This window comes from Dermacentor silvarum, chromosome 1 (genome assembly GCF_013339745.2).
Source record: "Dermacentor silvarum isolate Dsil-2018 chromosome 1, BIME_Dsil_1.4, whole genome shotgun sequence".
Taxonomy (NCBI): domain Eukaryota; kingdom Metazoa; phylum Arthropoda; class Arachnida; order Ixodida; family Ixodidae; genus Dermacentor; species Dermacentor silvarum.
Window position 1 is genome coordinate 354,577,848 of NC_051154.1, and position 12,573 is coordinate 354,590,420.

A 12,573-nucleotide genomic window follows, 5' to 3' on the forward strand; every position below is an offset into this window, starting at 1 on the left:
CACCCAGCTCACATTAGCAAAGTTGTCTGGGGCCGAAGACCACTCTCCGTGCCACAAACCGAGGGATTTACCCCAGTTCACTTTACTGCCCGTCACATCACAAAACTGTTTCACAACGCGTATTGTTTCCGTTACACCTTCTCTGTTTGTACAACACACGGCGATATCATCTACATATGCCAGGAGCGAAGCTGAATGATCATATACGCGGTTATAGCTACGAAGCTATAACCGCGTATATGATCATTCTCAATTATCGCCAAACACATCGTTTCTATGTAAATCGAAAACAAAAGAGGACTGAGGGGGCAACCTTGACGCACAGAACGCATGACGTTAATGGGGGCCCCCAATGATTTATTCACAATTAAGCGTGTTGTGCAGTTCTGATATGCCAACGCCACTCCCTCAGTGATAATGGCACCCACATTAACGTGTTCCAGAATGGCAAACAAAATATCATGAGACACACAGTCAAACGCTTTCTCGAGGTCAAGGTGGAGCACTGCGACGCCGTCGTAAGTGATGTCAAAGCACTCGAGCAGGCACCGCATCGTGTGAATATTCGAAAAAATTGACCTCCCTTTGATCCCACACGTTTGGTGGTCTGCGACTTTTTCTTTGATGCCAAAACCTTCATGAAAATCTTATAGTCGACATTGGTTAAAGATATCGTCCTATAAGATGTCACGAGCCTAAGTTTCTCCGCTTTGTCACTCTTAGGTATACTGCAGCGTGGTTGCTCAGTGGCTATGGTGTTGGGCTGCTGAGCACGAGGTCGCGGGATCGAATCCCGGCCACGGCGGCCGCATTTCGATGGGGGCGAAATGCGAAAACACCCGTGTACTTAGATTTAGGTGCACGTTAAAAACCCCAGGTGGTCCAAATTTCCGGAGTCCCCCACTACGGCGTGCCTCATAATCAGAACTGGTTTTGGCACGTAAAACCCCATAATTTAATTTTTTTAATCCCACACTTTTGGTGGTCTGCAACTATTTCTTTGATGACGCTTTGAAGTCTGGCTGCCAAAACCTTCATGAAAATCTTATAATCAACATTGGTTAAAGATATCGGCCTATAAGACGTCACGAGCAAAAGTTTCTCCGCTTTATCGCTCTTAGGTATCAATATTCTATGCGCTTTACCAAAAGAAGGCGGCAAAGTTTTGTTCGCATACGCTTCGTTAAACACGTCTCTTAACAAGGGCGACAGTTCTTTCTTAAAAGCTTTATAAAAACACGCACTGAGACCGTCAGGTCCAGGTGATTTCCCACTGCTCAAGTCATTCATTGCCTTCTCGACTTCCTCTTCTGTAATTTTCCCTTCTACTCGGTCTTTCGCGTCGTGGCTTAATCGCGCCATGCGACCGAGAAAAACCTTTTTAAACTCGTCTACATTGGCTTCTTGAAATGCAAACTGCGACTGCTAATACTCTAAAAACGCTCGGCCTATGCTCTTATTGTCATCGGCTAGTGTGCCGTTCCATGAAATCTTATCGACATGAATACGTCTTCCATGGGCTTTTTCAAGTCCAAGCGCCCTTTTGGTGGGCGTCTCCCCCGCTACTAATGCGTTTGCTCTTGCGCGCACAATCGCACCTTGATAGCGTTCTTTGTCCAGCTGCTCAATTTTTAAAGCGAAGCTTTGTACCTCTACCAGCCAAGGGTTCTGTCGTGTCCGTCGTTGTAAGCAAAAAAACGATCCCGACGAACCGCTAAAAATTGCAGGTATAGCAGTATAGCTTACTTGAATTCAGGCATTCAGCGTACAACTAAGCACTCGTTTTCGCAAGAAAAACCACAAAAACAAGCTTCAAAGTGATGAGCCAACATGATGGATGATAAGGGCTGCGGGCAAACAACGGAAACAGGCTCGGCGCGGTCCGTAAGATTACATTGCAGCTTTTGCAAAGCTTATGCAGCTGCTTGAAAGAGGGTCGACGTCATTCGAAACCCTTCCAGCCTAGTAACTGCTTCGGTTCATTTTCTAGACTACCCCACTATGGGGTAGTCTAGTAGTGTATATCACACCGATCATAAAGCAGTAGTGAACATTGTTGTGAAGTAAATAATAATAAAGGCCGTGGTTAAAGTTACGTTGTAGTGTGTGAAATATCAAGTGCGCCGCAGTCACCGTGAGGGTGGCGTAAAAAGCTTCGCTTTCCAACCACCTTCACAGGGTGGATTGGCGGGCAATTTTTTTCTTTTATGGTTCACATATCTTGTTTATACTCCCCTGGCCCTTTTCACTCAAGCGCTAAAAGCTGCTTAAGTATCTTTCGTAAGTCTCTTTCATTTCCCTCTCAAACTTTAAGCAGCTCGACCTTTCTATTGCTTTCATTTTCACCTTTTGTTTGAACCATTCCCATTTCTCTGCTATTGTTTCAGTACTTTCATCGCATACTTCTATAATGGCCTCATGTATGGCCTCTACAAATGGCTCGTCTTTTAGTAGTAAGGCATTCATTTTCCATAGGTCCCAGTTAAAAGATGATTCCTTCTTCTTCGTACCTCTGCGACACTTCACCAAGCAGTGATCTGAGAACGACACAGGTGTGAAAGAATAACTGTGGCACTTTAGAATCATGTCTTGTGACATGTACAAGCGGTCTAACCGCACATGACTACTGCCTTGAAATCGTGTATACATCACCTCCCGCTCCCCCTCCAGACAGTCACATACATCGTCTAGTTCACTATCACTAATCAACTTAGAAAGTATGTGACTGCTTTTATCTCGAATACCGGCATTATTGGATCGATCCCGAGCCCTCAAAACACAGTTGAAATCCCCCAACAAAATCATGCACTTATCACGGCTAATGTACTGAAAAAGATTCGAAAAAAATAAAGCACGGTCTTCTACAACATTTGGCGCATATATGCACCTAACTCGGAATTTGACTCCACCACAAACAAAATCGCAAACAACCATTCTTCCCGATTGACATGAAATAAACTTTCAACCACAAGGTCGGGTAACTTCTTAATAAACAGGATGCATCCAGCTGACGTCCCTACCGCGTGGCTCACCACCGCATAATATCTGGTCGTGAAACGCATCACCATGCTCCCGGGCTCCTCCTCCCCGTCTACCTTGGTCTCCTGGACAACTAGTACGTCTATGTCTTGGTCAGTGGCCAACCGTAGGACTTGACTCTGCCTACGCCTAGCCGCCAGCCCTCTAACGTTTCGAGTTGCAATACTGAGTGACGGATTAGGAGCCATGTTGAACTAGAGAATGAGGTAGGCCCATAGCATGGTGCTTACCCCTCACGACCAGCGCTCGGCTAGCCGCCTCCGGGACCGCCCGGTTTCTCGTCGTTGTTTTTCTGCTGGGCTTTGTCCCTAGGCTTTCTGTCGGACGGAACGTTCGGCTTTGGTTTGAAGCTCGACCGCCTCCCAAGAGGCGATTTTGCCGGCGGCCCATCACTGGAGCTGGTTGCCACGTTGTCCTTGTCCCCAGCCTCATCACGGGGGCGCTTGAAGGTGGCTCCGAGACTAGCAGCCCGGTCACCTTCATTAGCGGCCTCGCCCTGTTGCATTGCTGCATCGTCGTCGTCCCGCTCGTCTTCACTTGCGCCTCCCTTCGCAGGGCCATCAACCGTCTCGACCCGTGCCGGCCCAGTCACTTGCTCTGCAGTTTCGACGCCTTTGGCGTCAACGCCCTCCGGTACCGTCCCGGCATTTGTCCCGTCGCTGGTTGCACAAGTTCTCCAGCTCCCTTAGCAGCGTCTTCGGTCTCGACCACATCCATGACGTGCTCTGTGGCCTCTTGACTCGCGGCTGGGCCACTCGCGGTAGCGTAGGTCTTGACGCATTCGGTGTCAATGTGCCCGTAACGTCGGCACCGGGAGCAGCGTGGCACCTTACACTCCCGCCGCGCGTGCCCAGTGCCTTGGCAGCGGAGGCACTGCATCGGCCGACCGGGTACCACCACCAAGGCCAACTCTCCGGCAACACGTATTTAGTGAGGAATATCTTCCACTTTCAGGCCGCTCTTCAGCTTGAGAAGAACAGTCCTCGTGGTGGAACATTTGTCTGCGGCACCTTGGACACGCCACTTCTCTCGACTCACCTCTTCTCGATCTGCAGTCGAATGCTCTACCACTGAGCTATGCCCCCCCCCCTTTTTTTTTCTTTATTGCCTGTTTACATGATACAGAAGGGAACTATACAAAGGTTTCAAAACTTTCTGAAAGCGGTCAACTCATCAAACAGTCCCACCCAATCGGGTGGCTGTGGTTGTGCACGGTAAATCGCTCGCATATACGCTACATGTTCAATAAAATTTTCCCTTACTGTGTGAAGGCCAACGTCGGCATGTCTTACTGCCATTCTAGTTTTTCATATACTATGGAGCCTCAGGACCATTATCATGTTGTAAGGAATGTCGCCATCATTCTCAACTGGTAAATATCGGATTCCATGTGGCGTAATCGGCAGTTCCTTTTTAATAGTTCGCTGCAGGATGCCCCAATGAAATATTGGATCCCAGCATTTGATAAAAACATGTTCCATTGTTTCTGGTTTTTTGCATAATATGCAGTTGACTGTCCACGGTACGAAGATTCCTTTGTCTTGCAGCCACGTTTTTACCGGTAAAGTGTTTGTATGGAGCTTGAGAAAGAATGATTTTACATGGGGTTTTATCGGCATTCCTTTAACTCGTCTTAAGACGTCTTGTCCAGAAACTCCAGTGTATATGTTTCTGTACAAGGGAACAGGTAACATAACATCCAATAAATCTTTGTACAGGTTTTTCCTTTTCACTGTACTCAAATATTCAAAAGAAAAACGCACCTTAAGTATGCGAAAAGCAACAACAACTTCGTGCCAGTAACCTCTTATACCGCGTATCGCGGTCTTATTTGTACAAACAATGAATTCCGGTAGTGCATTGTGCAGTCGAACTTGTATAACCGTGCGCAAAAATGGGTCACACTGATCTCTTAAAAATATAAAACGTGACACAATTTGTCTGATAAAGAGGTGCGCCGGACCAAGCCCACCTTTCTTCACGGACAAAAACAGGTTAGTGCGACTAGCTCTCTCCCAACTCCCTCCCCAAATAAACACTGCAAAGACTGAATTTTTTGTAGGTTATCCCGGGACATGAACAACACTTGCATCACATACCATAACTTGGCGACTAAAAATAGATTACAAATAGTCGGACGTGCAAACATTGACAGATTCCGACCCTGCCATCCCAGTATCTTATCTTTCACCCGCTCTGTTTCTTCTTTCCAATATTGTTCGGTATCATCATAACATTGCAGAGGGGCACCTAAGTACGTTGTTGGCATTGCTGCCATTGTACGCCAGCGAATAATTCAGGTTTTTCGCTCCACTCGCCATGCCAAAACCCTATGGTCTTCTCCCAATTAATCTTACATCCGGCTTCCTTACAATAGTTACCAGTCAGCCTAACCACCTCTTTGATGCTTTCCTGGTCTTGACAAAAGACAGCAATGTCATCAGCGTATGCGAGTACCTTGACTTCTGTTGCTTCAAGCATAAAACCGCGAACTTTTTGGCTATTATTTAGGCTCAAGCAGAAAGGTTCCAAGTAGAGATCAAAAAGTAATGATGAAATTGCACATCCTGGCCGAACACTGGAGAGAAGTTGGATTGGTTCAATTAACTTTTTGTTTATAATAATCCGCGTGCTGCACTCTGAGTAGGCCATTTTAACTCCATTTAATATCACTCCGCCTACATTAACGTATTCTAATAATGAAAAGAGTACTTCATGGGATACATTGTCAAACGCTTTCTCCAAGTCCAGTTGCAGCACTGTAACCCGACAGGAGAGGGCATCGCAGCATTCAAGCACACACCGAGCTACATGCGTATTTGTGGAAATTGTTCGGCCCTTGATGCCACATGTTTGATGCGGTCCCACTAGCTGTGTTACGACACTTTGAAGTCTTTTCGCTAGCACTTTCGTAAATATTTTGTAGTCACAGTTTGTAACGCTTATTGGGCTATAAGATTTTACTGACAACATTCTTCATACAACGATAGGACGCAACACATCAAGGAAAAAATACAGGTGAAAGGAAAGAGCGTCACTCGCAACTAACTTTATTCCGAGAAAGCATCGCAAAATATATCTGAGATAACACATGCACGGCAAGGTTCCACGTATCACCCCACCCAGATGAGTCAATAAGAATAATGTGCTAGTTTAAAAAGCATCTAAAAAATTCAAACTCGGCGCCGCGCAACACCACTGACGTATCGCTAATGCAGATATCTTTTTTCTTTTTATGCCTCGAGCATTTCTCGTGCCAGCACCTCGTTGCTTCTACCCAGAATGCTGATCTCCTTAAATCTTGCGTTACATTCACATGCTTTGCAGTGCGCAGGCAAATGTGTTGAAAGGTTATTCGTAATGGAAAGTGCATGCTCTCTCGCTCTGTCGTTAACACATCGACCCGTTTGGCCGATGTAAACCCTGCCACAGCTGAGCGGAATTTGTACTGACAACAGTTTAACCGGGTCTTCGCACTTAGGGATTAGCACTATATGAGATGTTCGGAAAGATGGCGGCATTCGCTGTGTTGCATACATTTCCTTGAAAACACTATGTAGAAATTGGCTGAGCTGATGTTTGAAAGCCTTGTAGAAGGCCGCTCCTAAACCATCAGGCCCGGGAGATTTTCCTGCACCCAGTCCATCGATGGCATCTTCAATTTCTCGTTATGTAATTGGAATTTCAAGGTTTGCTTTAGTGTCTTCTTCTAAACGTGGCATAACATTAAGGAAGTCTCGCTCAAATCCTTCTTCTATTTTTTTCTTGTTTCCAAGCAGTTCGCGATAATGAGCTACGAAAGCTCGCTCTATCATGGTAGGCTCAGAAGTTTCCTCGTTTAGATATATTATTGCTTCTATTTCTCTTTTTGTTGCGTATCTCTTTTCGTCACTTAATGCCCGTTTCGTGGGCGTTTCCCCATTCTACAATCGTTCCGCCCGCGCTCGTACCGTAGCTCCTTTATATCGTTCCTGGTCTATAAGTTCGAGCTTACTTTTTATTTCTTTTATCTGCGTCATGCAAGATCCAGCATTCTCACCCTCTGTACGCATGAAAAATTCTAGTTTGGTAGTTAATTCTTTTTCTTCTTGTTTTTCCTTGCGGCGCAATACAGTTGCCCTTTCTATCGCTTTCATTTTAACGTTTGATTTGAGAATTTCCCAGCCTTCAATGCAGTCATTGGTCTGCGCTGTCGTTGAGGAAATAATTATATCTTTTTTATCACTCACAAAACATTCATCATCAAGCAGTTTCGCATTAAATTTCCAAAGATCCCAATTAAAATTCGTTTCTTTTCGTTTTTCCCCTAAATTAAACATTACTACACTATGGTCAGAAAATGATACGTGTTTAATTTCGTAACTTTGACACAGTGGCACAAGCTGTAATGCAACGTACGCTCGGTCTAATCGCGCATGACTTTCTCCTTGGTAGTGCGTATAAACGGATGTTTTCCCCGTCGATAAAAGACAACCGACATCTTCCAAATCATAATCGTTTACAAGCACATTTAAAAACTGCGCGCTTGTATCTTTACGTTGCTGTTTTTTGGCGCGATCTTCTGGTCTGCACACACAATTAAAATCTCCCATCAAAATTACGTATCGCTCGCACTTCAGGTATTCTTCTATAGCTGTTCAAAAAACGCTCTACGTGCACATTCATCATTTGGAGCATACACACACAATACGCGCCACTTAACGGCGCCAAAAGAGAAATCAAGTATGACAAATCGGCCAGTTCCACATATAGTCACTTGTTGTTCTACAATACCAACACTGTTACGAATAAAGAGAGCGCAGCCTCCCGAAGTGCCAACCGCATGACACACGCACACGTTGTACTGCGCTCTAAATGGCTGCAACATGCGGTCCGTCTGTTCCTGGCCTTCCACCTTTGTTTCTTGCACTGCTACTATATCTAAATTATTTTCTTGGAAAAGCCGGCTTACTTGGTATTGGCGTCTCCTGCTTGCCAAACCGCGAACGTTTAAAGTGCCTAGACGAAGGGGCTTCGTAAGGTTAAGTGCCATGGTTAAACGGAAACAGGTGGACCGCATGGAATTTACCTCGATATCTTGGTGCTGGTTTTCGGTTGACTCGTTGCTGCGGTGGGCAACGTCGCTTCCAGCAAACAGTTCGCCGGTCTACAGCGCTGTGGTTCAGCTGCTAGGTGCCTTGAAGCCATGGTAGGTGCTTGGAAAACGTAACTGGGCGATTCGCTGGGCTATGCGTTGTCCCTCGTTACGAGGGCACAGTTCCCTCCATTTTCCGGTCAGGAGGGACGGTGGGCTTCGGTTTGAAGCTCGGTCGTCGGCCCGTTTGAAGGCCGGCCTTCATGACTGTTTTAGTGGGCGATTCGTCACCGCTGCTTGCACTGGGATTTTCCACTTCGTTACCTGCTTCGTCGCGCGGTATCTTGGCAGAAGCACCAGATTCAACTTCCATGACTTGCGCGTCGGCTTGCGTGCCACTAGCGGCTTCCTCGGCGTCGGCCTCATCCATTATGAGCTCAGTCTCCACGTCTTTCTTTGCTTTTCCTGTGATGCTTGCGTACCTGGTCACACATTCCGCGTCGATGTGACCGAAGCGCCTACACTGCGAACAGCGAGGCACACGACAGTCACGTCGGATGTGACCGGTGGTGTTGCAACGGAGGCATAATGGTGCTCGGTTTGGCACAACAACCAGAGCGAGTTCATTTCCTACTCGCAACTGGTGAGGTAGGTCATCGATGATGACGCCGGATTTGAGTTTCATGGCGACTTGGCGGGTTGTAGATGCTCTGTCCGTAATGCCACGTACGCGCCATTTTTCCTTCGTGACTTCTGTAACTTTTCCATATGGTGCCAAGGCCGCACGCACTTCGTCATCACAGACGCCGTAAAGAAACCAGTGCAGCTTCAGTCGTAATCTTTGGTCGTTTGGGTTAACTACAAGGCATCGGCGATTCTTGACTTGAATGTCTCCGGCAGACAAAATCTTATTCGTTGCTTCAGCGTTCTTGAATGTCACGGCCCAGACGTGGTTCATCCGGTACGCCCCCAAAGCGATAACGTCGGGGAGCGCACCCAGCTGTTCCATGGCATCACGAATGTCTTGTACGCGGTATGGCCGCATCCGCAAATCCGCATGAAGAAAGATGGTATTCATCACAACCTAACCTGATGGAAGTTGAGGCAGAATAACTTGGTAGTCCTGGTCGACTGAAGCAAAAGACCTGTTACCGCGGCTTGAATGGGCCGCTGAATCCGCTCCTTCGGAGCCCATGTTACCCACCACCGTACACAACGGTGGCCGGAAGTGGAGACTGAGCTATGCCCCCCACAACTGAGATGCAGCGAAGGCGCGTTCCTATACGCTTCAGACACAAAAATATTGGAACTAAAAAAATGATAAAGGGGGCCTCCGGGTTTGAACCGAGGACCTCTCGATCTACAGTCGAATGCTCTACCACTGAGCTATGCCCCCCCCCCTTTTTTTATTGCCTTTTGCAAAATACCCCAGACAAAATTTCGACACTTCACAATTGGTAAAAGTGCCCACCAGTCTTTGGTGTGCACGAGATTTCAAAACCGCCTAAGGTTCGCAAGCTCGTTTAACACACTAATCCATTCTGGTTTTTCGTTTTGCGCATCGAACACTTCTTTTTTTGTAACAGACACTTTCAATAAAATATTCACGAGTACTTCGAACATTTATGTCAGCGTGTCTAACAGCCATTCGGGTGCGCCACAGGCTGTGCAACCCTAATAACATAAACATGTCGTATGGCACTCCTCCTTCATTTTCCGGTGGGAGAAAACGGATGCCACAGGGTGTTATGGGCAAGTCTTTATTTAAAGTTCGCTGCATGACGTCCCAGTGGAAAACGGCGTCCCAGCAGTCTATGAATACGTGTTCAATTGTCTCTTCCTTGTGGCATAGTAAACAATCCACAGACCAGGGGATAAAAATACCTCTTTCCTGAAGCCACGGTTTTACAGGTAGTGTATTGGAATGCAGCTGAAAAAAGAAAGACTTTGCCGATGGCCTCACAGGCATACGATTTACCCTTTTGAGGACGTTTCTCTCCCTCCCCACTCTGAACATCGATATATACAGCGGAACTGGCAATACCACGTCAATTAGATCTTTATAGAGAGGTTTTTTGGGAACGTGACTGAGGTACTCCATTGAGAAGCGCACCTTCAGAAACCGGAATGCCCATATCACTTCTTTCAAAAATCCACTCATAGGGCCACTGTTAACGCTGCTAGATACAATGAATTCAGGAAGGGCCGTACCTAGTCTCAGTTGCATCACTCTAACCAGGAAAGGGTCTTTTTGGTCTCTTAAAAAGGCAAAACGACACACTATCTACTTCAAGAACAGATGCGCCAGTCCAAGCCCCCCTGTTTTGACAGATCGAAATAAGTTTGTTCGACTCGTTCGCTCCCAATTGGATCCCCATACGTACACTGCCAGCACCCGATGCAAACGTTGCACGTGAACTCTAGTAATACACAATGCTTGCAATACATAGCACACTTTGGCAACGGCAAACAGGTTGCAGACCGTCGCGCGGGCAAACATCGAAAGACTACGACCACCCCATTTAAGTGATTTTTCTTGCACCTTCCTTGTTTCATTTTCCCAGAATTGCCCCGCCTCTTTATAGTGCTCAAGCGGCACCCCGAGATACTTTGTCGGCGCAACGGTCCACTTCACATTCACAAAGATGGGTGGGGTGCTTTGCAATGTTCCATGCCACACCCCTAAACACTTATCAAAGTTTATCACGCTACCAGTCATTTTACAAAAAGATAAAGCGTCCTTTACCGCGGTCGCGACACTTTCTTTATCGCTACAAAACAAAGCAATATCATCCGCGTATGTAAGCAGCTTTACTTCCGTTGACTGTAAACGAAAACCTACAATACTGTTGTTATAAAGAATCTTTCTGCAGAATGGCTCGAGGTACAACGCAAATAGTAGAGGACTTAAAGGGCATCCCTGGCGCACACTTGAGCGTACATGAAAGCTCTCACCTACTTCCTTATTTATTATAAGGTTAGCGGTACAATTAGCATAGCACATCTTTACTCCATCTAAGAGCACCGAGCCAACATTTACATACTGAAGAACTGAAAAAAGAACGTTATGTGATACACGATCAAACGCCTTTTGTAGATCAAGTTGAAGCAATGCTACATGTTCACCCCACGCATCACAGCATTCCAGAATGGTTCTAGCAATGTGAATATTTGTGTAGATTGATCTTCCTTTGATTCCGCACGTCTGATGCGGTCCTACAATTCGTGTTATAACTCGCTGTAACCTCTTTGCCAAGATCTTAGTAAATATTTTATAATCAACGTTAGTCAGCGCTATTGGGCGGTAAGACCCAACTGACAGCAATTTTTCTGAGTCTTCCGTCTTGGGAATGAGTACTATATGCGACCGCCCAAATGACGGGGGTGCATATTTTCGCCTATACGCCTCACTAAATACCAAAAATAAAATGAGGCTCACATCTTTTCTGAAGGCCTTATAGAAAGCCGCTCCCAACCCATCAGGTCCAGGAGACTTCCCCCGAGCTAAATCCTCAATGGCATCTTCAACTTCTTTTTGGCTGATCGGTTCTTCCAGATATTCACGGTCTACGTCATCTAGTTTTGCCATGTTGGCCAGGAACTCGCGTTCGAATTCTTCCGGGACATCGTTACCTCTTCGAAATAATTCGCTATAGTGCTCGAGGAACGCTCTGTGTATTTTAGCTTGTTCGTCGGTGACTTCATTCTTATAACTTATTTTACGAATTACGTTTTGCATTGCGTGAGCGTTTTCGTCTTCAAAGGCTCGCTTTGTGGGCGTTTCGCCAAGCCATAGCTTCTCCGCCCTTGCTCGGATCACCGCTCCTCTGTACTTATCTTCGTCGATAAGCTCCAGTTGACTCTTTAGTTCGTTAATCTGCTTTGCGAACGTACCAGGTTTATCTGCCTCTGCTCGGTACATAAGGTCCAGTTCTTGTTGTATTTCTTTCTCCTTTTTTCTTTCTTCGTACTTCATTACGCTAGCTTTTTCTATTGCACAAATCTTTATTTCTTCTTTAAAAAGCTCCCGCAAATCTATCACGTCATCGTGTCTTGCGAATAGCTGTTCGAGCTTTTCTTTTACGCACTCAACGAACGATTCATTGTGTAGCAGCTTGTCATTAAATAGCCACATCTTCCAATTGAAGCGTGAAACCTCTTTGCGCGTCCCAAATGAGACTAACACCAAACAATGGTCACTGAATGACACATGTTTAACGACATAATTGTGGCATGCTGCAACTAACTCAATGAAACGTATATCCTATCCAGCCTCGCGTGGCTAGCACGCTGATAGTGTGTAAAAACTGGCCGGGTACCATTAGACAACACCTGTCCTATATCTTCTAAATTATGCTCTTGTACCATTGCGATCAAGCGCGAGGCACTCTTTTCCTTAACTGGAACATTTTTGACACGATCAGCCACTGAGCAAACACAATTAAAATCTCCAAGCATAA

The 12,573-nt window shown here is 46.1% G+C and overlaps 1 non-coding gene across 1 annotated transcript; it reads right to left on the bottom strand.

Annotated features, from left to right (window-relative positions):
• Positions 1–9,437: 9,437 nt before the first annotated feature.
• Trnay-gua (transfer RNA tyrosine (anticodon GUA)) lies at positions 9,438–9,509 on the bottom strand. The gene has a single exon. It is a non-coding gene; the product is annotated as a tRNA-Tyr (tRNA).
• Positions 9,510–12,573: the final 3,064 nt, after the last annotated feature.